Here is a 23,320-nt window from a genome sequence, read left to right as displayed (position 1 = left end):
CCGATGAAAAAACTCAGATGGGGCTACACACGATAGGAATCTCCAATGGAAAAAGTCCGTTGGAATTTCCGATGGGGCTACACACGATAGGAATATCCGATGGAAAAAGTCAGTTGGAATTTCCAATTAAAAAACTCTGATGGGGCTACACACGATAGGAATATCCAATGGAAAAAGTCCGATGGAATTTCCGATGAAAAAACTCTGATGGGGCTACACACGATAGGAATATCCGATGGGAAAAAGTCAGTTGTAATTTCCGATGAAAAAACTCCGATGGGGCTACACACGATCGGAATATCCGATGGAAAAAGTCTGTTGGAATTTCCGATGAAAAAACTCCGATGGGGCTACACACGATAGGAATATCCGATGGAAAATGTCCGTTGGAATTTCCGATGAAAAAACTCTGATGGGGCTACACACGATAGGAATATCCGATGGAAAAAGTCAGTTGGAATTTCCGATGAAAAACTCTGATGGGGCTACACACGATAGGAATATCCGATGGAAAAAGTCTGTTGGAATTTCCGATGAAAAAACTCCGATGGGGCTACACACGATCGGAATATCCGATGGGAAAAAGTCAGTTGGAACTTCCGATGAAAAAAGTCAGATGGGGCTACACACGATCGGAATATCCGATGGAAAAAGTCTGTTGGAATTTCCGATGAAAAAACTCCGATGGGGCTACACACGATCGGAATATCCGATGGGAAAAAGTCAGTTGGAATTTCCGATGAAAAAAGTCAGATGGGGCTACACACGAGAGGAATATCCGATGGAAATAGTCTGTTGGAATTTCCGATGAAAAAACTCCGATGTGGCTACACACGATAGGAATATCCGATGGAAAAAGTCAGTTGGAATTTCCGATGAAAAAACTCCGATGGGGCTACACACGATCGGAATATCCGATGGGAAAAAGTCAGTTGGAATTTCCGATGAAAAAACTCTGATGGGGCTACACACGATAGGAATATCCGATGGAAAAAGTCCGTTGGAATTTCCGATGAAAAAACTCCGATGGGGCTACACACGATCGGAATATCCGATGGGAAAAAGTCAGTTGGAATTTCCGATGAAAAAACTCTGATGGGGCTACACACGATAGAAATATCCGATGGAAAAAGTTTGTTGGAATTTCCGATGAAAAAATTCTGATGGGGCTACACACGATAGGAATATCCGATGGAAAAAGTCTGTTGGAATTTCCGATGAAAAAACTCCGATGGGGCTACACACGATCGGAATATCCGATAGGAAAACGTCTGTTGGAATTTCCGATGAAAAAACTCGGATGGGGCTACACACGATAGGAATATCCGATGGAAAAAAGTCTGTTGGAATTTCCGATGAAAAAACTCTGATGGGGCTACACACGATAGGAATATCCGATGGAAAAAGTCAGTTGGAATTTCCGATGAAAAAACTCAGATGGGGCTACACACGATAGGAATATCCGATGGAAAAAGTCAGTTGGAATTTCCGATGAAAAAACTCAGATGGGGCTACACACGATGGGTATCTCGTGTCCGGTGGACTTTTTCCATCGGATAGTCCTATGGCGTGTAGCCCCATCGGAGTTTTTTCATCGGAAATTCCAATGAATTCCATCGGAGTTTAGATATAGAACATTTTTCTCCGTCGGAATTACGATGGGATTTGGCCCAGGTAAAAGCCCGATCGCGTGTACGCGGCATTAGTCATGAAAGGGTTAATGAACAAACAAAGGCCAATGATTGAAATAATAGATTATTAAAAAAAAGAGAGGATGAGGAACGTGCCAAGAAAACGGCAACAGGCTGCCGAGAGGCAGATGGTGCCAGGATACACGGAGATAGAGGCGGGCTGAGGTCCTCCTCCGAGTGCTTGCAGATGTACTTGGAGATAATTCATCCCAAATTGTCTTCTCAGTTTAACTGGATTAAAACATGCTACAGAGATGTAATGCCGTGTAATACGCAAAGTCACATGTATGGACAGCTGAATCTACTTTACTTTCTACCGATGTCTCGGAGATTAGAACGGCCTGTATATGGATACGGGGGTTTAATTTGGATTGGTTGTCCTTGAGAAGAACAAGTCATTCCCCAAAAAGACTTTTTCGAGCCGTTGTTAAAAGAATCTTTGGTGATCCTGCTGTGAAGGCCCCTTGTTCAGGCACTTCCTGTTATAGGGTGGCAGTGCGTCCATAGAGAGGGCGCGGGAGCGCCGCCCCCTCTCGCGCCTGCACCGCCACTGAAAAACAATACATAGATTCGTGCATTGCATGAATCTATGTATTGTCGCAGCTGCCGCCCGCTATTCAGATGCCCGGGACCCTGGTGAGCGCCGGCCATCTGAAAAACAGCAGTTGGTTGGCAGTGGAAGTGTCTATCAGAGCCAGCGGGGTGTGCGTTCCTTGCTTAACACTGACAGGCGTCTCAGCCAATCAGGTTCACGGGATCTGGTTACCGGTAACTTGATTGGCTGAAGCGACATCGAGGGCGGGACTACTTTGAGGGATCGTGGAGGAGGATCCGAGGATGGCTGACCGAGAAACATAAAAAGTGCCAGGCGGGGGGTGGGACGGCAGTCTAGCAACATTTTAAGGGAAAACTGGCAGCAATTGATGGGCACAGTGGCAAAAATGGCATGGCACAGTGGCGACAATTGATGGGCACAGTGGTGACAATTGATGGCACAGTGGCTGCGTTTGGCATGGCACAGTGGCGACGATTGATGGCCCAGTGGCTGCGTTTGGCATTGCACAATGGCAACAATTGATGGGCACAGTGGCGACAATTGATGGCACAGTGGCTGCATTTGGCATGGCACAGTGGCGACAATTGATGGGCACAGTGGCGACAATGGCATGGCACAGTGGCGACAATTGATGGCATGGCACAGTGGCGACAATTGATGGGCACAGTGGCAACAATTGATGGCACAGTGGCTGCGTTTGATGGCATGGCACAGTGGCAACAATTGATGGGCACAGTGGCTGCGTTTGATGGCATGGCACAGTGGCGACAATTTTATGGCACAATGGTGACAATTTAATGGCACAGTGGCTGCGTTTGATGGGCACAGTGGCTGCGTTTGATGGGCACAGTGGCGGCAATTGATGGGCACAGTGAGACTGCAATTGATGCCCATCAGTGTTTTTTCATCCCCTGTTCTCCACTCCAGGTGTGGGTGGACCACAGCTGTAAGGGAAGCCCTCTTATCATCTCAACTTCTGACCAGAGACGTGATAGCCATATACCGTATTTATCGGCGTATACCGCGCACTATTTTGCCCTGAAAATCAGGGCAAAATCGTGGGTGCGCGATATACGCCGATACCCGCTTTCCCGCCACGAGTTTGAATACTGCGCCGGCATATACCGAGCGCAGTACAGTCGTGTATCTTCGGGCAGTCTCGGCGCCTCTCGCACTGACGTCCTGAGCGTACAGGACGTCAGCGCGACAGTTGCCGAGCCTGCCCGAAGATACACGACTGTACTGCGCTCGGTATATAGCGGTGCAGTATTCAAACTCGTGGCGGGAAACGAGCGGGGAGGACGCGAGGACGCCGCAGAAGGACGCCGGACCCGCCGAAGAGGACACCCGACCCACCGAAGAGGACACCCGACCCGCCGAAGAGGACACCCGACCCGCCGAAGACAGACGCCGGACCCGCCGAAGAGGACACCCGAAGCCACAGAAGGACACCGGACCCGACGAGGCCGCCGATGGACGCCGCGCAAGACACCAAAACTGTAAGTACAAAAAAACAAAAAAAAATGTTTTCCACAGGATTGGGGGCCACTTTAGGGGTGCGCGGTATACGCGGAAGCGCGTTATACCGCGATAAATACGGTATTATAGATTGGCCAACGTGCGTGGCCACCTAAATAGACATTATCTTTGTTAGGAGAGTTTAGACCTATAGCATCTCCACCATGCACGTCGGGACCCTTCGGGGTAAGACCGCGCTATATTAAGATACCTCTCAACTCAACTCAACTTAACTCAATGTTGATCTTACTGTAGATATCGTGAAGTAGGTGGCCACGTCAGTCTTCACAGCGAGACGAAAAAGTCTGAGCCGGCAAACTCTGAGCCGGCCTGCCCGGTCTCCTACCCCACAAGCGTCAGCCGAGAATAATAATTGTAGAGTCATAAAAAGGTACATTGTTTCTGATCCTTACCATAGCTTGAGTCAGAACATTTTACCGATTGTTTGCCAAAAGTCTTAAATGAAAGTAGCCGGCCTGTCCTACCATGTGTTAATAATCACACCTCCGTAATAGCATACATTAGTAATTATATGGAGAATTTCTACATACTGCCTTGTGATAATACACAGGATTTATATTTCACCAACTGCGGGGATGGTTTATTTGTATCTCGTAAAAACTAAAAGAAGTAGAATTTAATTGGAGGTCTTATTGCACCTCCCGCGTCATCCAATAATGGCACAAATCTGATTTAGATCAAAGCTCCCTAAAGACTCGTAAGAAAACTTTTTTTTTTTTTTAGAAGTTCGCGGTAATGGCAATGTTACTTTTCCAATGTTACTCTTCTAACGTTACTTTCCTAATGTTACTTTTTTAGCGTAATGGCCTTATATTTACTTTTGCTGGAAATTTCCCTTTTTTCGGCACGCAGAGCTCAATGGTGTAATGAAGTCATACAATCCCAGCTATGCGAAACCCGCGTACTATGTCTGCTATTTATTTCTAGATTTAAGAAGAAAATATATAACAGACTTAATGATAAGCTTGTAGAATTTGTAATGCGCAGAATGTGTTTATTGCCTTTGAAAAGTGAGGCCTCTGATGTGCAGCTCGGCCCACTATGGCGCCACCATCAAACTCAAGGCAGAAGAATGGTGGTTAATGTATACAAGGTTACAAAACAAGTCTTCAAAAATAGGAACAGGAATACTTTTTTTAACTATTTATATACACCGATCAGCCATAATATTATAACCACTAACCATAACCCATCGACTCATGGACTCCAGTAGACCTCTGAAAGTATGCTGTGGTATCTGGAAGCAAGCTGCCACTAGCAGTTCCTTAAAGTATTGTCGGTTGTGAGGTAGGACCTCCTTGAATTGGAGTTTTTTTTTCCAGCACATCCCCCAGATGCTCGATTGGATTGAGATTTTGGAAAATCTCAACCAAAACCTCAACCCGTCAAGGCATGGACTTCACGAGACCTCTAAAGGTACACTGTGGTATCTGGCAGAAGATGGTGGTTAATGTATACAAGGTTACAAAAAAAACTTCAAAAATATGAACAGGGGTACTTTATTAAACTATTTGTATACACCGATCAGACATAACACTATGACCACTTACCATAACCCATCAAGGCATGGGAAAATTTGTAGGCCAATCCAAAACCTCAACCTATCAAGGCATGGACTTCACTAGACCCCTGAAGGTACACTGTGGTACCTGGCACCAAGCCATCACAAGCATATCCTTTAAGTCATGTAGGCTGTGATGTGGGGTCTCCATGGATCGGACTTGTTTTTCCAGCACATTCCACAGATGCTCAATTGGATTGAGTTCTAGAGAATTTGGAGGCCATATCAACAACTCAAGCTCATTGTTGTGTTCCTCAAACCATTCTTGAATTCAGACCAGGCCACCTTCCTCCATTGCTCAGTGGTCCGGTTCTGATGCCAACAGGCTCATTGTAGGTGCTTTTGGCTGTGGACATGGGTCAGCATGAGCACCATGATTGGTCTGCAGCTACACAGCCCCATACACAACAAACTGCAATGCTATGTGTGTTCTGACACCTTTCAATCAGAACCGGCATTCACTTATCCAGCAGTGTGAGCTCCAGTGCCTCTTCTATTGGATTGGACTACATAGGCCAGCCTTCCCTCCCAACCTCCATCAATGAGAATTCCCTCCCCACCTCCATCAATGAGCCTTCCCACCCCACCTCCATAAATGAGCCTTTCCCACCCCACCCCACCTCAATCAATGAGCCTTCCCCCACCTCCATCAATGAGCCTTCCCTCTCCACCTCCATCAATGAGCCTTCCTACCCCACCTCCATCAATGAGCCATCCCCTCCACCTCCATCAATGAGCCTTACCCACCTCACCTCCATCAATGAGCTTTCCCACCCCACGTCCATCAATGAGCCTTCCCACCCCATCTCCATCAATGAGCCTGCTCACCCCACCTCCATCAATGAGCCTTCCCACCACACCTCCATCAATGAGCCTTTCCCCACCTCCATCAATGAGCCTTTCCACCCCACCTCCATCAATGAGCCTTACCACCCCACCTCCATCAATGAGCCTTCCCACCCCACCTCCATCAATGATCCTTCAATCCCCTCCTCCATCAATGAGCCTTCACTCCCCCACCTCCATCAATGAGTCTTCCCCCCACCTCCATCAACGAGCCTTTCCTTCCCACTTCTATCAATGAGCCTTTCCCCCCACCTCCATAAATGAGCATTTCCACACCACCTCCATCAATGAACCTTCCCTCCCCACCTCCATCAATGAGTCTTCCCACCACACCTCCATCAATGAGTCTTCCCACCACACCTCCATCAATGAGCCTTCCCCCCACCTCCATCAATGAACCTTTCCACCCCACCTCCATCAATGAGCCTTCCCCCCCACCTCCATAAATGAACCTTCCCGCCACATCTCCATCAATGAGCCTTCCCCCAACCTTTATCAATCAGCCTTCCCACCCCACCTTCATCAATGAGCCTTCCCTCCCAACCTCCATCAATGAGCCTTCCCTCCCAACCTCCATCAATGAGCCTTCCCTCCCCACCTCCATCAATGAGCCTTCCCCCCACCACCATCAATGAGCCTTGCCCCCAACCGTTATCAATCAGCCTTCCCACCCCACCTCCATCAATGAGCCTTCCCTCCCCACCTCCATCAATGAGCCTTCACTCCCCCACCTCCATCAATGAGCCTTTCCACCCCACCTTCATCAATGAGCCTTCCCTCCCCACCTCCATCAATGAGCCTTCCCCTCCCCACCTTCATCAATGAGCCTTCTCTCCCCACCTCCATCAATGAGCCTTTCCACCCCACCTCCATCAATGAGCCTTCCCCCCACCTCCATAAATGAGCCTTCCCGCCACATCTCCATCAATGAGCCTTCCCCCAACCTTTATCAATCAGCCTTCCCACCCCACCTTCATCAATGAGCCTTCCCTCCCAACCTCCATCAATGAGCCTTCCCTCCCAACCTCCATCAATGAGCCTTCCCTCCCCACCTCCATCAATGAGCCTTCCCCCCACCACCATCAATGAGCCTTGCCCCCAACTGTTATCAATCAGCCTTCCCACCCCACCTCCATCAATGAGCCTTCCCACCCCACCTCCATCAATGATCCTTCCCTCCCCTCCTCCATCAATGAGCCTTCACTCCCCCACCTCCATCAATGAGTCTTCCCCCCACCTCCATCAACGAGCCTTCCCTCCCCACCTCCATCAATGAGCCTTCCCCCCACCACCATCAATGAGCCTTGCCCCCAACCATTATCAATCAGCCTTCCCACCCCACCTTCATCAATGAGCCTTCCCTCCCAACCTCCATCAATGAGCCTTCCCACCCCACCTCCATCAATGAGCCTTCCCCCCACCTCCATCAATGAGCCTTCCCCCCACCTCCATCAGTAAGTCTTTTCTCCCCACCTCCATCAATGAGCCTAAACAGCCTATGACCCTGTCTCCAGTTGTCCAGTTTTCCTTCTCTGGACTTCTTTGGTCGGTGTTGACCACTACAGATCGGGAGCATCCAACAAGAGCTGCAGTTTTGAAGTTGCTTTGACCCAGCTGTCTAGACCAGTGTTTCTCAACTCCAGTCCTCAAGGCGCACCAACAGGTCATGTTTTCAGGATTTCCCTCAATTGAAACAGCTGTGGTAAGGCAGTGAAACTGATCGAATCACCTGTGCAAAATAATGGAAAGCCTGAAAACATGACCTGTTGGGGCGCCTTGAGGACTGGAGTTGAGAAACACTGGTCTAGACAATACAATTTGGTACTTGTCAAAGTCCCTCAAATCCTTATGCTTGCCCATTTCTTCTGCTTTCAACGCATCAACTTCAGGGATGACATATTCACTTACTGCCCAGTTTCAGACGCCAGTGTAACAAGATAATCAATGTTATTAACTTTACCTGTCAGTGGTCAGAATATTATGACTGATTGGTGAATGAGAATTTCAGGCACGGAGAAAAATTTCTAACATTTTTTCCAACCTCCTCCTCCCACAACCCGCCATCCCTTGTGTTCCAAAGACCTAAGACTTTTTAGAACCGTGAGTTATAAGTCAACTTTTTCATTAATTAAAAGAGACCGTGGCTGTTTGTGGAGCACTTTGATAAGTGTTGGGCTAATTTGAGTTCTGTTTTATCTTCTACATATGTATTCCTTATACTTGTATGATCAGCAGTTTTTAGATCCCTCTGCTCCGCCAACCAGCAGGGGTGAGGGTGGGGGTAGTGTTATGAAGAAAAGTGCATCCATACATGTCATAACAACACAGATTTCCTCTCTGTTTCTCAATGAGCCATAAGGGTGATCTGTAGAGACCACTTCAATATTCAGACATCACCACGTTCATGGGAAGCATGCATTATATTGTGCACGCCAGTGACCTGCCAGGCTCTCCTTAAACCTAGCATCAGATATATTTCTTCATGCTAAGTTCATGTGTGATGGTGCTCCTCTTGACTAAGCCTTCCTCTGCTTTTCTCTCAAGAAAGGTGGCGCCATCTTTGTTCAGCCACCAGCCATGGTCACCATCTACCTCCTGGCTTGGGATGTTGGCTCAGAGATGACGCAATCATGTAAATCCCAGTGTTCTAAGTATGAGAAGTATCTAAACCATACATAACAAAAAAAAATTGCTTGTAAACTCCTGATCATTAGATTTATGTGAGTTTTTTCCTATTTCAAAATAATAAGTTGCCTGTCCTCCATTCTTTCGAAATATGTGGCTATAACAGCCTCTACTCTACTGGGAAGGTGGATAACATAAACTACAAGGCCAAATGTTGGTGGGCACCTGACCATCACACTTATATGAGCTGTTGGGACATCTCATTCCAGGACTGTCAGGTCACCTGAGGCCAGGTGACAGATTCACCCTGTTGGGGGTCAGGAGTGCACCGCTAAGGTAGTGGACCCTACGGCTGACTGCTGTGGATGGAACTCCGGGTGGTTTAGGAAGGCAAGTCCACTGGATCACCAACACGGATCCCACAGGGAGCTAGAGCATAAGATTCCCCAAGGAGCGGAGTCTAAGAGCCAGCAGGTGTTCACCAGAGCCTCTAGTGGTGAGGTTGGACTGTGCTCCAACTGGCTCCAGGTCGCCGCCCCCAGGGTCTCCCAGCTCACGCTCACGGTAGGCTACAGGAGGATGGAGCAGAAGCAGCAGCCCAGAACAAGGGATAGTAAGGAGATAAGCCAAAGGCCGGGGTGACTAGCAGACAAGGATAAACAGAGAACACGCCAAAAGTCAGGGTCACAAGCAGACAGGGATAGTCGAGAACTATTATATTGTCCCTGTATATTTTTTATTAACTTGTCCCACGTTCTCAAGGCTTCCAAGGTAATCGGGGCTGCCTCTTCCAAGGGGCCTCTAAACTGCCTAGGAATCCACATAATCTGCCCTAGCTCAGTATTACAAATTTTTGCCTCTAATTCTGCCCATTTTTTCTGCCGGGGGGCATCTGCCCAGTCCATAACCCTCCGCACGATTGCTGCCTCATGATATTTTTCAAGGTCCGGGAGGTATATCCCTCCCTTCTCTTTAGATCTAGTTAATGTCCGAAAGGCGATGCGGTTACTTTTGTTATTCCATACAAATTTCTGTGCTACCGATCTCAGAGTTTTAAAGAATGCCCTGGGAATATTTATCGGCAAACTTTGAAATATGTACAGGGCTTTTGGAAGGATAGTCGAGAACATGCCAAGATTGGTAACAGAGACAGACATAGAGCACACGGAAAGCAGGAAACAGGAAACCAAACACGCAATATTACACGGCTGTTCAGGCTTGGAGAACACGGTGTTAAATAATGGTTCCTGTTGAGGCTGGGGTGGAGCCACACTGAGGGAAGATTACTTAACCATGCAGGTGTGAGAGTACAAGCCCTAAGACTGATACACAGACCAGGTAAGAGACAGACAGGTCATTACAGGTCAAAGTATTACTGCAAGGTCATAACAAGGACCATGGCCATTAATGTGGAGTTGACCCCTTTGTGGCTATAACATCTTCCACTCTTCTTGGAAGGCTTTTCACAAGATTTTAGAGTCATCTATGGGAATTTGTGCCCATTTAAGACGTCAGGTGCCGATGCTGCATGTGATGAACTGGCTCACATGTTGGGCCTCACATTGGGCACCAGATAGAAGACCTGGTTCACATGTTGTGCCTCACACGTTGGGCACCAAAAAAAAAAAAAGACCTGGCTCACAGGATAGGACACACTTCTGGGGATATCAGATGGCTGGTCCTCAGTTTGGCAATCTGGTTTCACCAGTTGGTTTCTGACATAGCACAAAGCAGGTGGAACCAAAGTGTGGCACATGGAACTAGGCATCCCTCCAAGACAAGAGCTACTGCCAAAATAACATGTGTGAGGTCCGGTGATGATACTGAGAAGATCCAGCTTGTCTTTGGCGTTCTGATTCATCCCACAGGTGTTCAATAGGGATGAGGTCTGGGCTTTGTGCAGGATATTCAAGTTTCTTAACCCATCACACCTATATGGGCTTGTTGGGACTTTCTGTCAGAAATCATGAATCAGACCGAGACAGAAGTACAGTTAAATCACACTTTTTTAATAATAATAATAATAAAAAGATAAACAGAGTAAGCGTAGTCAAAACATAGCCAGAGTTCAGGAACCGGATTGGATAGTCAGCCAAGCCAAATGTCATAGAGCTAGAGGCACTCGACTTTGGAACACTTTGCCAACCTCCATTCGGTTGGAGGAGAACCACTTGGCCTTTAGGAGAAAGATCAAAACCTACCTCTTCTGAGCTCAAGGGAGAAGTGGTCAAACAAGCGCCCAGAGGCGATTCAGTTTGCATGTGTAGCGCTATATACATTTTTCACTCACTCACTCAGAGAAAAACGTAGTAGAACAGCAAGCAGGATCAGGAGCCAGAAGGAATGTCAGCCAAGCAAGTCTTCAACAGGAACGCAGGAGATAGTCTCTGTGATGTTGACCAAGGCGAAGGCAGAGAGAAACTGGACAGCTTAAGTAGGCAGGACTGACAAGCAGGACTATCAACAGGTGAGTCACTGTGGAGAGATAGGAGCTGGCAATTAGCCGACAGCTGACCGGCCAGCTCCGAGAAGGAAGGGCTGAGCCCAGCCCTGACACTTTCCATTCCAAAACCAGAGTCAGAGTGCTGGGGGGATAATCTGGGGCGTAGAGGGATCAGAGTGCTGGATATATGGGGTGTAGAGGGGTCAGAGTGCTGGGGGGATATCTGGGGTGTAGAGGGATCAGAGTGCTGGGGGGGGATATCTGGGGTGTAGAGGGGTCAGAGCGCTGGGGGGATATCTGGGGTGTAGTGGGGTCAGAGTGCTGGGGGGATATCTGGGGTGTAGAGGGGTCAGAGTGCTGGGGGGATATCTGGAGTGTAGAGGGGTCAGAGTGCTGGGGGGATATCTGGGGTGTAGAGGGGTCAGAGTGCTGGGGGGGGGGTATCTGGGGTGTAGAGGAGTCAGAGTGCTGGGGGAATATCTGGGGTGTAGAGGGATCAGAGTGCTGGGGGGGATATCTGGGGTGTAGAGGGGTCAGAGTGCTGGGGGGATATCTGGGGTCTAGAGGGGTCAGAGTGCTGGGGGGATATCTGGGGTGTAGAGGGGTCAGAGTGCTGGGGGGATATCTGGGGTGTAGAGAGATCAGAGTGCTGGGGGGATATCTAGGGTGTAGAGGGATCAGAGTGCTGGGGGGGGATATCTGGGATGTAGAGGGGTCAGAGTGCTGGGGGGGATATCTGGGGTGTAGAGGGATCAGAGTGATGGGGGATAACTGGGGTGTAGAGGGATCAGAGTGCTGTGGGGATATCTGTGGTGTAGAGGGATCAGAGTGCTGGGGGGGATATCTGTGGTGTAGAGGGATCAGAGTGATGGGGGGGATATCTGGGGTGTAGAGGGGTCAGAGTGCTGGGGTGATATCTGGGGTGTAGAGGGGTCAGAGTGCTGGGGGGATATCTGGGGTGTAGAGGGGTCAGAGTGCAGGGGGGATATCTGGGGTGTAGAGGGGTCAGAGTGCTGGGGGAGATATCTGGGGTGTAGAGGGATCAGAGTGCTGGGGGGATATCTGGGGTGTAGAGGGGTTAGAGTGCTGGGGGGGATATCTGGGGTTTGGAGGGGTCAGAGTGCTGGGGGGGGGGGATATCTGGGGTTTGGAGGGGTCAGAGTGCTGGGCAGGATATCTGGGGTGTAGAGGGGTCAGAGTGCTGGGGGGATAATCTGGGGAAAAGGGAAGCTTCACTTGTCTGCCTCTTACCTACTTGATCTCTGTTTACCTGCACTCCATTGTAGGGGCCCCAGAGCATTACTTTGCCCAGGGGCCCATGATGCTATTAGGACGGCCCTGGTTGTGTTTCATATATATATATATAAAGCCTCTAGCAGCTGTGAGCGGAGAGCGTCCCATGTAACGGGCTTTGCTCCATCGCCCTCGGTGGTGTTCCCAGCATTAGAATAACAATGATGTATGGCGGCAGACATGCGCTCCGATGGCGCTGCCAGTCTCACTTAGCCAATTTCCCGCACAGGTAGGTTTTGCATAGTAAGGTCAGCAGATATTAAACCCAATTGAGGCATTCATCTCATCTGCCGCTCCGTCCCTCCAAGGAGCTTCTCGGGAAAATGCTTCGTTACCTGCCTGATGAGCCTCCCGCGCGCGAGGAGCAATGCGCCCGGTGGCACGAAGGAGTCCTAGTTATCTCCTCCGCCCAAGCTGGAAATGTGGCGGCGGAGATAATAGGGCTTTGCGGTTAATTGCAAATGATGAAGGAGCCGCTTCCCCCGGCAGAACTAAAGACGGGACGGGGGGAGGGGAGGGAAGGTTATGAAGATGTTCATGTGGACTGACAGATCCTTCACCGCGCCGAGCCTGGAGGGTTCCGTCAAGGAAAAAAAATAATAAAAATAAAGGTTATTCCAGCCAATGAGACGGCAACGACATTCGGGAAAATGTTTAGAGCACAATTAGGGGAATTGGAACAACTCAAAGGATTCCATGATGAACCGGCGCCAATTACAAGCTGAACTCCGCGATCATGAATCCACCGGTCGCGTGTCTTCTTCTGGAATCTCGGTGTTCTTTGTGGATTTCCTCCAAATCTGTGCAGTGATCCAGTGTGAGACTTCCTGTAATAAAGACCGCCCACTGCTACCCTCTGTCCCTGTGCAGAGGGACTGGTCTGGTCTCCACCCCCTCCTATAGTGGGTGGAGCCTTCTGGGCCCCTTCCCACAGCTCTGCTCTCTCTCTCCATGTGCAGGGGGACTGGTCTGGTCTCCGCCCCCTCCTGTAGTTTTTTGTAGCGGGTGGAGCCTGCTGGCCCCTCCTACAGCTCTGCTCTCTCTCCTTGTGCAGGGTGACTGGTATTGTCTCCGCCCACTCCTGTAGTTTTCTGTAGTGGGTGGAGCCTGCTGGGCCCCTCCCACAGCTCTGCTCTCTCTCCTTGTGCAGGGTGACTGGTCTTGTCTCCGCCCCCTCCTGTAGTTTTCTGTAGTGGGTGGAGCCTGCTGGGCCCCTCCCACAGCTCTGCTCTCTCATTGTGCAGGGGGACTGGTCTGGTCTCCGCCCCCTCCTGTAGTTTTCTGTAGTGGGTGGAGCCTGCTGGGCCCCTTCCCACAGCTCTGCTCTCTCTCTCTCCATGTGCAGGGGGACTGGTCTTGTCTCCGCCCCTTCCTGTAGTTTTATGTGATAGGTGGAGCCTGCTGGGCCCCTCCCACACCTCTGCTCTCTCTCAATGTGCAGGGGGACTGGTCTGGTCTCCACCCCCTCCTATAGTGGATGGAGCCTGCAGGACCCCTCCCACAGCTCTGCTCTCTCTCAATGTGCAGGGGGACTGGTCTGGTCTCCACCCCCTCCTATAGTGGATGGAGCCTGCAGGACCCCTCCCACAGCTCTGCTCTCTCTCCTTGTGCAGGGTGACTGGTCTTGTCTCCGCCCCCTCCTGTAGTTTTCTGTAGTGGGTGAAGCCTGCTGGGCCCCCTCCCACAGCTCTGCTCTATCTTCAAAGGAGGGGGACTGGTCTTGGCTCCCCCCTTTTGCTTTTTTGTAGTGGGTGGAGCCTGCTGGGCCCCTCCCACAGCTCTGCTCTCTTTCCATGTGTGGGGTGACTGGCCTTGTCTCCACCCTCTCCTGTAGTTTTCTGTAGCGGGTGGAGACTGCTGGGCCCCTCCCACAGCTCTGCTCTCTCTCCTTGTGCAGGGGACTTGTCTTGGCTCCATCCCCTCTTGTAGTGGGTGGAGCCTTCTGGGCCCCACCCACAGCTTTTCTCTCTCTCTGCAGGGGGACTGGTCTTGTCTCCGCCCCCTCCTGTCATTTTCTGTAGTGGGTGGAGCCTTCTGGGCCCCTCCCATAATCCTGCTCTCTCCCCTTCTGCAGGACAGGTCTTGTCTCCGCCCCCTGCTGTACTTTTCTGTAGTGGGTGGAGCCTGCTGGACTCCTCCCACAGCTTTTCTCTGTCTCCTTGTGCAGGGGGGAACTTGTCTTGGATTCACCCCTCTTGTAGTTGGTGGACACTCCTTGGCTCCTCCCAGAGCTCTGGGGGCGTGTCAAATCAGAATAGTTACATTGTTGCCTATTCTTAAAGGGCAATGCTACCTTTACACCAAAAAAGTGACAATGAAGTCCCAACCCCCAATCCTATACCTTTTTCCAGCTTCTGACCTCTGACCTGCGGGGGGGTTTCCCCAACCCCCTCCTTAGCTCCTTATTCCTCCGAGCGCCATTATTGCGTCGGACGCATTTTTTATCTTCACACCCGGCGGAGCTCTCAAGCCACGGCGACTCGTTTCCCGTCTTCCGCACCGCAGACATTCGACCTTTCTGGATGGATTTTCACGTTTTGGCGGCGCTCCCGTCACCTCGTCCTGTGACCCAGGGGAGGGGCACACGACGAGCGTCCGGTTCCAGGTTTTGCGCTCTTTTAACAGGTCCGATTAATAATGCCCCCCAGCGTCTCCTGTGCAGCGTAAGGCTAATTCAGCCCGACAGCCCGGTCCGCGGCGAGGACGTGTGAAGGTGGAGGAAGTACCGTCAGTGCCCTTTAATGCCGACTCGCTGCCAGAAACATCCTGCGGGATCAGGGGGGGGGCGAGAGCCCCCCCTCGGCCTGTCAGGGAGAAGGAATTTTTCCATAAGTGGTCATTAATTGCTCCAGTCTGTGGATGCCCTACGTATCCTGACAATCCGGGATCAACCGCGCACGAGCAACGTTCACTCCACACCCGGACTTCACCCGCTCCTTCCCTCCTCATGCAGAGCACAGTCTGCTTAAAGGGGACGTTACCCCCCCAAAAAGGGGGAGGGGCATCATTATAAAGGAGGGAATCTGACATTGACCAAATCTTTCAGGTGAATCTTGGTGACCTTTGTGTATTTCTTCCAGATCTGTGCAGTGATCCAGTGTGAGACTTCCTGTAATAACGACCAATCACTGCCTCTCTCTTCTTGTGCAGGGAAACTGGTCTTGTCTCCACCCCCTCCTGGAATTTTTCTGCAATGGGTGGTGCCTGAGGGCCCCTCCCACAGCTCTGTTCTCTCTCTCCTTGTGCATGATGACTGGTCTTGTCTCCGCCCCCTCTTGTAGTTTTCTGTAGTGGGTGGAGCCTTCTGGGCTCCTCCCACAGCTCTGCTCTCTCTCCTTGTGCAGGGTATCTGGTCTTGTCTCCACCCCCTGTGAAGTTTTCTGTATTAGGTGGAGCCTGTTGGGCCCCTCCCACAGCTCTGCTCTCTCTCCTTGTGCAGGGTGACTGGTCTTGTCTCCGCCCCCTTCTGTAGTGGCTGAACCATACTGGGCCCCTCCCACAGCTCTGCTCTCTCTCCCTGTGCAGGGTGACTGGTCTTGTCTCTGCCCCCTCCTGTAGTTTTCTGTAGTGGGTGGAGCCTGCTGAGTCCCTCCCACAGTTCTGCTCTAGCTCTCCTTATGCAGGGGGACTAGTCTTGTCTCCGACTCCTCCTGGAATTGGTGGAGCCTGCTGAGTTCCTCCCACAGCTCTGCTCTCTCTTCTTGTGCGGGGGGCTGGTCTTGTCTCCGCCCCCTCCTGTAGTTTTCTGTATTGGGTTGAGCCTACTCTCCTTGTGCAGGGTGTCTGGTCTTGTCTCTGCCCCCCTTCTGAACTTTTTCTTGAGTGGGTGGAGCCTCCTGGGCCCGTCCCACAGCTCTGCTCTCTCTCCTTGTGCAGAAGGACTGGTCTTGTCTCCGCCCCCTCCTGTAATTTTTCTGCAATGGGTGGAGCCTCCGGGGCCCCTCCCAGAGCTCTCTCCTTGTGCAGGGAGACTGGTCTTGTCTCTGCCCCGACCTGTAGTTTTCTGTAGTGGGTGGAGCATACTGGGCTCCTCCCACAGCTCTGCTCTCTCTTCTTGTGCGGGGGGGCTGGTCTTGTCTCCGCCCCCTCCTGTAGTTTTCTGTAGTGGGTGGAGCCTGCTCTTCTTGTGCAGGTTGACTGGCCTTGTCACAGCTGATCACAATGTAAGCGCACTTGTTGGTTATCAGGATTCCTTTCGTCACGCTGACAGTGTGAGGAGAGGAGAGTGCCGTTAACCAGCTAGTGTGAAAGGGGCCATCTACACTGATACAGCACAGTGAAGCATATCAGTGCCTATCAGTGCCACCTCATCAGTGCTTATCAGTGCAGAATACCAGTGCCCATCAGGGCAGCTTCATCAGTGCCCATTAGTGCAGCTTTATCAGTGCCCGGGGGGGGGGGGGGGGGGTGCTGACGGAAAATAAGTGTAATCTCTTCTCCTCTCTGGTGCGAGATAATAAGCGGGGGGGGGGGGACCCTTATAGGTGTAATGCAAAAAAAAAACAGAAGGAAGGCCAGCCGGGCCCCTGGGGACCATCGGGCCCCTTACAGGTGTAACGGCCCTGGGTCCAGGGCAAGGATGGGCAGCCAACACGGAGATGGATGCAAAGAGGCTGCAGGAGATGTAACAAAGCAAAAAAAAAGAACTTTATTTAAAAAAAAAAAAAAACACAATTGATACATTGTTTCAGCAAGCAGCTCCAACTCTGTGACTCCTTTTGTTCCACATTGGTGGATTTTTGGCTCTTTCGTCGGATATGGTGTCTGCGGCTGGACATTGTACCGATACCCCCCCCCCCCCCGTTCTCTTATAAATTGCAATCTCAGCAGGGCCGGCTCAGCCCCCCGTCCCCAGGTTCTGTGTGATCAGACGCCCCCCCGCCGGGAGAGGAGCGCACACACGCTCTGAAGGGCTGACAGCGCTTTACTTGTCGCTGCAGGAAAGCGCGCAGCGGGGGCCGGGGAATCCAAACCCACCAGGGCAATCACATAGCTGGAAGGCAGACAGGATGTCACTGAATCACCGAACGCTCACTGCGACTCGGAGGGGGGGGGAGCGAAATAGTTTTTATTTTCCAAAAGTTTGGGAGAAATTTGTGGCAATTTTCAGAAATTTCACAATTTTTCCGAAATGTTTGGAGCCAATGGGGAAGATGAAATGACCGGCTCCGGCTCTAGTACCTGCGCACCCCTTATGGACCGGAGCAAGTTTCACATTTTCACTATGGTTTATTGGACGATACTTAACCCCTTGTCTACCAAGGTACGTTAATCAACGGTCCGGTATACAAGCTAGCTACTGACTCTTATGCCGCATACACACCATCATTTTTCGGGTTCTAAAAAATTACGGCCCGGATTTAGTTCCAAATGCGTATTGTTAGGTGGGCGTAGCGTATCTCATATACGCTACGCCGCCGTAACTTTGAGAGGCAAGTCCCGTATTCAGAAAGAACTTGCGCCTAAAGTTACGGCGGCGTAGCGTATATTGGCCGGCGTAAGCCCGCGTAATTCAAAATAGGCTGGTAGGGGGCGTGTTGTATGCTAATTTGCCGTGACCCCACATAATTGACGTTCTTAACGAAATGCTCCAAATTACGCCGCAAATAGTCAATGCTTTAGACGTGAACGTAACTTACGCACAGCCCTTTTTGCGTACGACTTACGCAAACGACGTAAACGCCGCAAAATTCGACGCTGGCCCGACGTCCATACTTAACATTGGCTACGTCTCATAGAGCAGGGGTAACTTTACGCCGGAAAAAGCCTTACGTAAACGACGTAAAAAAATGCGCCGGGCGGACGTACGTTTCTGAATGGGCGTATCCACCTAATTTGCATGTTCGATGCGGAAGTCTTGGGAAGCGCCCCCAGCGTAAATATTGCACCCCCTTAGGAGACTTACGCCGCTCGTATCTAGGCAACATTGAGGCGTATCTGATTCTATGAATCAGGCGCCGAGATGCGACGGCCCGCATTCGGAGTTACGACGGCGTATCTGGAGATACGCCGACGTAACTCCTTTATGAATCCGGGCCTACGTTTTTTTTTTTTATGTCATTAACCACTAGTCCACCGCGCCTATTTTGGCACTTCTCTCCTTCATGTAAAAATCTAAATTTTTTTGCTAGAAAATTAATCAGATCCCCCCAAACATTATATATATTTTTTTTAGCAGACACCCTAGGGAATACAATTGCAACTTTTTTTCTCGCACAGGATTTGCGCAAGAAAAATTCAAACGCCTTTTTTTGGGGAAAAAAAATGGTTTCATTATTAAAAAAATAACAAAACAGTAAAGTTAGCCCAATTTTTTTTTATAATGTGAAAGAGGATGTTACGCCGAGTAAATAGATACCTAACACGTCACGCTTTAAAATTGCGCACACTCATGGAATGGCGCCAAACTTCGGTACCTAAAAATCTCCATAGGTGACGCTTTAACATTTTTTACAGGTTACTATTTTTCGAGTTACAAAGGAGGTCTAGTGCTAGAATAGTTGCACACGCTCTAATGCATGCGGCGATACCTCACATGTGGGGTTTGAACGGCGTTTACATATGTGGGCGGGACTTGCATGCGTGTTCGCTTCTGCGCGTGATAACGGGGACAGGGGCATTTTGAAAAAAAAAATATATATATATTTTTTTTTATTTTGCTTAACTTTTTTTATTTTTACACTTTTTTTACATTTTTTTTTGATCAACACCCAACACCCCAAGGTCCCACACAACTTAGACTGACTGCCAGTCCCACAAGTCACCCTCCCCTTCCTTTGATTGACTGACGGTCCCACTAGGTCCCTCCCACCCTCACATTGACTGCCAGTCCTACCAGTCCCCCCATTCCCTAGATTGACTGTCAATCCCACCGGTCCCCCCATTCCTTAGACTAATTGTCAGTCCCACTAGGTCCCATCCTTCCTTAGCTTGACTGCCAGTCCCACCAGCCAGGTCTCTCCCATTCTATCTTAGGAGCTCAGGCTGTTTTATGGCCCCATAATCTCATCAGGCCGGGCTGCCAGGAGCTTCCCAAACCATGCCCCTGGTTCCCATCTTCTGCTCCACAATACACACTGGTTTGGCTTCTTATTGACTCCAACTTCAATTTGATTTCCAAGTTTCAGGTTCCCAAATATCTTAAAAGTCCCCCCGATTCACAGCTGAACTAGCTTTTCAGATGTTCTCTCATTTCTATTCCACAGTCATCTTGTCCTCCTCATGGGTATTCGGGATAATTTAGGCATTAAATTCATTTTGCTTTAGTCAGACAATCTTAATGGCACAACGCTTATAAAAACAAACACTGTTTGCCTTGACTTTAGGATAACATTACAGCATATGAATACTTTGGCTTCAGCAAATCTACAACCCCGATGTTCACCCATGGTTTTTAAACAGGTCCTTGGCAGAGACTGTCCTCTGTAATAGAATGTCTCCAAACTGGACAGCGCAAAATTATAGGCAATTTATTTTATTTTACTTACAAATGTTCCTGTACAGCTATCCACCTATGAGCTATGTGAGCTGTTTGAGGTCATCCACAGATACACTATGTGGCCAAAAAGTATGAGGACCCTTCTCCAAAAGATTGAGTTCAGGGGTCTCCACTGAAGGGTCCTGGTAATACTCCATCATACAAAGGCATTGTAGACAATTGTGGTTTTCCAACCTTCCGGTAACAGTTTGGTGATGACCCTTTTCTGTTCCAGCATGGCTGTGCCCCCCCCCCCCCCCGTGTACAAAGCCAGCTCCTCGAAGACATAATGCAACCCCAGTTTGGTGTGGAGGAACTTGAGTGTCCTGCGCAGAGCCCTAAACCTCATCCCCACTGAACACCTTTGGGATCAATTGAAATGCCAATTGTGACCCTGGGCTATTTTCTGGTGCCAATGTGAGACCCAACATGTGAGCCAGGTCTTCTCAACCGACATCAGTACCCGGCTTCACAAATGGGCGCAAATTCCCTCCAAAATATTGTTGAAAGAGTGGAAGATGTTAAAGGCCACAAAGTGGGTAACCCAATAATAATGGCCATGGTGTTTGGATTGAGAAGACCAGATCCATAAAGAAACGGTGTGACCAGTTTGGTGTGGAGGAACTCCAGTGTCCTGCACAGAGCCCTGACCTCAACCTTACTTTTGGAAGACCTTTGGTATAAGGTCATCTCACCCAACATCAGTATCTGACCTCAACCCTACTGAACACCTTTGAGATGAATCGGAAAGCCAAGCCGGGCCTTCTTATCTGACCTCACAGAAGTGCACAAATGCCAACAGAGTCACTCCGAAATTTTGTGAAAGGCCTTCCCAGAATAGTGAAGGCTGTTAAAACTGCACAATGGGGCAACTCCGTATTAGTAGCCATGGTTTCGGAATGGAATGCCCAACAAGCCCATATACTGTAGGTGTGATGGTTTGAGAAACTTAAGTATACTGCGTAGCCCTGACCACAACCCTACGGAATACTTTTGGGATGAATTTGAACGCCACTTAGGAGCCAGATCTTCTCATCCAACAGTAGTGCCTGATCTCACAAACGGGCACAAATTCCCACAGACACCCTCCAACATCTTATGAAAATCTTTCCCAGAAGTGTGGAGGATGTTCTAGCTGCAAAAGGGGACAACTCCATATTAATGGCCATGGGAGAGGAGGGCAAATCCATAACAGTGGCCGTGGTTCTGGAATTAGACATCCAACAAGCTAATCTAGGCATGATGGTCAGGTGTCCACCAACATTTGGCCTCGTAGTGTATATTACCTACTTTCCAGAGGAATGAAGATTGTTATAGCCACAAGAGGAGAAAGAGAGGCAACTCAATATTATTTTGGAATGCGAAAAAGCAAGGTGTGACGGTCAGGAGTCTACAAACCATTCCAAAATATTGTGGAAAGCCTTCTGAGAAGATTTAAGGATAGTATAGCTGCAAAGAGAAGTGGCCATTCTATATTAAATCCATAATTCTATTATATCCAGTAAAAGCTAGTTCAAAACTGTGACGGACCCCTGTACTCAAGAAGATGAGTCTGTCCGCCGTAAATGCTTCCTCCGCTCCGGTACCACACAATCCAAGACCTCTTAGCTTTCCCACTCACTAGTCGTAGCTCAGCGTAGGGTAAAACGTCCGACAGTTTATTAGAACAAGCATACAGTCTTATATACAGATAAAGAGGAGGTTCCCCCCTCCTGCTCATATTACTCTAACAATACACCTGTAACCAGAAACATAAATTAACATGAGCTAATTAACTAATCCCTTAAAGCAGCCGATGTGACTCCCTAACTACAATACACATTATCATATATATCAACACAGAACTCCTTCATACAATTGCAGGGCCAATTAGCACAAGCAACAATGGGTGAAAGACTCTTAGAAGTTATACTAGACTCATTTACATTATAGCAGACAACAGACAGACAGGTGGCTGTGTCAGGAAGGGCATGCCAATGCCAAAAATGGCGGCCGCAGAAGACGGCCAGTGACTTCTGTTCCTGCGGGAGCGCCATTGTGCGCGTGCACCCCTTGAGCGTTTGGCGCCAGACAGGCTATTTAAACTGGACCACTTCCGGGCTCAGGTGCTGTCCGTTCTACAGCGTTTAGTGTACCTGATCCTGTTATCTGATTCCTGTTCCTGTTTACCCGACCTGGCTTGTCTCTGACGCTCCTGCCTTCTACCTGCACCCGACCCGGCTTGTTTGACCCTGCTTCCACCTGCCGCTCCTGCTACCTCGCTGCCAGCCCAATACCGACCCGGCCTGCACCTTGACTTCGCTCTTGCCTCCGCTTTGGTTTCTGACGTGCCCGCTAGTGTATGACCCGGCCTGCCTACATCCGCTATCTGCTGACAGCTGCTCCTGGGCTCCTCCTGCACCAGTGTCCTCCTGCGGTCCCTTCAGCGATTCCATCCCAGCGATTTCATCAGCGATCCTGCCAGGCACTCGTGCGACTCTGTACTCTTGCGCTTCCTGTCTGCTCTATCAGGAGCTCGGAGTCAGAGCTGTAAGAGAGGCCGTCCTCCGCACATCAGGCTCTACCGCCAGGGACGTGACAGGCTGGAGTTGACATCAGCATCTTCTACTGTTGTAGGAGTCCCAACAGTATGAATTAGTCACTATTTCTAATATGGCATTTACAGGGTTCCCAGAGTCTGTGTGTCTTGGGGGGGACCTGGACCTGAATCCAAAGTAACACCACCTCAAGGGTCCCCAGGCATACAGCTCACAAAGAGCATCGTTCCCCCAAATGCCAGGGCCCATGATCGGTAGGCAAGAGGTCAGCATTCAGTTCCCTCCAAAAGCTTCTGTCCCCGCTAGGTCTGTCACAAAAACCTATGCATATTGTACAATTTAATAACTCCACCTAACATTGATATACCCGGTAACTACCTACTAACTCCCCATGTGATCATATACACTTTTTTCCAGACTCGTATTTTTGTCACATATATTTAATAATTAAGAGAAAGAATGTAAGTTTCAAATGTTAATGAACTTCCTTGATCAAAGTCCGCTTCATCCACAGAATCAAGTGGTTCTCCTCTCTTTCCTAGTTCTATAGATTGAATATATTAACCAAGTCGCAGTGTGTCTCAGCTCTCTCCCTCACAAGGGATTGTGGAGGACAATTGGAGGACAGGCCCAGGATAATCACTTTACCTGACAATATGAGACCAGAATATTCCAACAGAAAGGTGTCGATGCATTTGTTATGACAAGGTCCAGGAGCCATAGGGAATCGTCTTAGAGTTCTATGCCAATGC

Source organism: Rana temporaria, chromosome 9 (genome assembly GCF_905171775.1).
Source record: "Rana temporaria chromosome 9, aRanTem1.1, whole genome shotgun sequence".
Lineage (NCBI taxonomy): Eukaryota > Metazoa > Chordata > Amphibia > Anura > Ranidae > Rana > Rana temporaria.
The sequence above is the reverse complement of the archived record's forward strand: the minus strand, read 5'-3'. Positions refer to the sequence as shown.